The 2,112-nt window shown below is 54.9% G+C and overlaps 1 long non-coding RNA gene across 1 annotated transcript in view; it reads right to left on the minus strand.

Annotated features, from left to right (window-relative positions):
- LOC112470089 overlaps window positions 1–1,774 on the minus strand; it is a 71,382-nt gene extending 69,608 nt beyond the window's left edge. The window contains exon 1 of the long non-coding RNA XR_003042826.1: window positions 1,452–1,774. This is a non-coding gene — a long non-coding RNA (uncharacterized LOC112470089). The remainder of the gene's footprint in view (window positions 1–1,451) is intronic.
- Window positions 1,775–2,112: the final 338 nt, after the last annotated feature.

The raw sequence follows: 2,112 nt of genomic DNA on the forward strand, positions 1-2,112 counted from the left end.
AGGGGGGAGGCTGGGGAGCGACTGGAGAACGAAGTAGGAGGAAAGGGGGGAACGAAGGGGACAGACCTCGGAACAGAAATGCACTACTGTTATCGAGTAGCACAGCGTTTTGGGGGGCTTCCCACACACACACACACCCTCCTTGAAAAGAAAGAAAGTGGATCTGTTTGCAGAGGCGCTATCACGTTTCATCAGGCCACCTGAGACTGCTTTTGAAAGCGTGTACTGTGAAATTCATAGCAGTAATTTAGACAAAATCCTCACTGTATATTAATGAAAGACGGCCCCATGGCTCTGTTTCTATCCTCCCCATTCAGTGTAAACAAAACCACGAGACTTTCTCGGTTTTTGAGCCGGATCCAAGCAAAATCGGCAGGAAAGGAAAACATGGGGTGCTGGCACCGACTATTCAAACGTCTGCACCTGGAGATCTCAGATTTATTCAATGAAATCTGTGTTCCGTCTTTTATATATACATATACGCATACATAAATATAAAAAGGAACCTTAGGAGGACGCAGAGAAAAAAAATCCCCGGGGTTTGGTTGACGCTGCCTCTCAGATCTATACCTTAGCAATAATGCTTTCCTAAAACCTACCTACGATGGTATCTCTCCCCCGGCAACAAGAGCTGGACAAGATCCTACATAAATTCTACGCGTCTACTGTTAATCTGGAATTCACGCAAAGTCTATGTGGCTGAGGCTGGGCTCTCCAGCTTTAACTGAGTTCACTTAACTGCGCCCAGCAGAGGAATTATTCCCCAGGAGGGAAGGGCAGCCCCGTTCACATTTTAATCCGAGCTTCGCATCCAAGTCCAGGGCCGCGGCTCTGGCGCGCGCTGCTGGAGCTGGGGTCTGCCCGCCACAGAAGCAGGCTAGGGCGGGCGTCCGTTGCACCGCGGCTGGGGTGCGGGGTGCACGCAACGCACACTCATTAGGAACGATGTATTTATTGAATGTCCGAGTTAGGTTAGTTCATTGGAAATCTCAGAGGAGGGTTCAATTTGCCCTTGTTTTCGTTGCCACTTTCTCTTTTTTCTTGGTTCGCTGAGGTTCCTCAGTGCAGCGTTTCCGCTTGGCTGCGTCCCCCACCCCCGCTTCTCCCGCCTACCCTGCGCACTCCCCCCGCCCGTCCCCCTTAACTCTTTCAGCCAGGCTGGGGCTGAGAAAGCGTTCTGTCGCCGCCAGCCCCATCCACTATGCAAACCCACTGGAGACAGAAAAGAAAGAAAAAGCACACCGTGCCTAAAAATAGAGGGCAAGCCAACCCCACCACTAATATCCACGCTGAAAACGAGAGAGAAAGAAAGAGAGAGAGAGAGAGAGAGAGAGAGAGCGCGAGCGAGCGAGCAGTGGAGGGCGCGGCGAGTGGATCCCGGTTCCTTAGGCCGGCTCCTGCTGGAATGGGGATGCCTAAAGCCCCTGGGGTGGGATACACTTACGATGTACCTATGGGGAAAGGTCGGCCTGATTGCTTTTCAAATACATCGCATGGCTCCGCTGACCGGCACCCTCCAAACTCACAAGGGCACACACGCTACTTGCCTGAATCCCCGAGGAGGGAGGCGGGAGGGAGGGGAGAGAAGGAGAGGGAGGGAGCGAAGCAGAGGGGGGTGGGGGCGAGCGCAGCCGCGGCAGCGAGCGGTCCGTCTCGCACGCGCGGGCACCGCGCTGGTCCCGGGTTGCAGGTTTCCCAGATGATGGCATCCGAGAACTTAAACAAAGGGGGCCGCCGCTGGCGCGCAGAGGCTGCGGAAAGTTGCGGTGGCGGATTTCCAAGGAGCGTGGCCACGACCCGAGCTCTTGGCGCTGCGAGCTCCCCCTTCCCACCCCCGCAGAGACAGAGATGGGGGCCGACTGGTGAAGGAGAAAGGAAACTTTGAAACCACTGGGGACACATCTGTCTATAGGTATTAACGTGAATGGTGCATCCTTGCCGCGCGCTTTACAAATCTCTGGGATGGGGAGGCGGGGAGGGCGGCAACACCACGCAGTCCTGGGTGGAGTGGGTAGCTTGCTATTTTTCATGATTTTTTTCCCCTCTTCGTTTTCCTTGATTCTCCCCCCCCACACCCCCCATACACACACACACACTCCCACCCCTACCACC

The sequence above is a fragment of the Pteropus alecto genome, unplaced genomic scaffold (genome assembly GCF_000325575.1).
Source record: "Pteropus alecto unplaced genomic scaffold, ASM32557v1 scaffold288, whole genome shotgun sequence".
Taxonomy (NCBI): domain Eukaryota; kingdom Metazoa; phylum Chordata; class Mammalia; order Chiroptera; family Pteropodidae; genus Pteropus; species Pteropus alecto.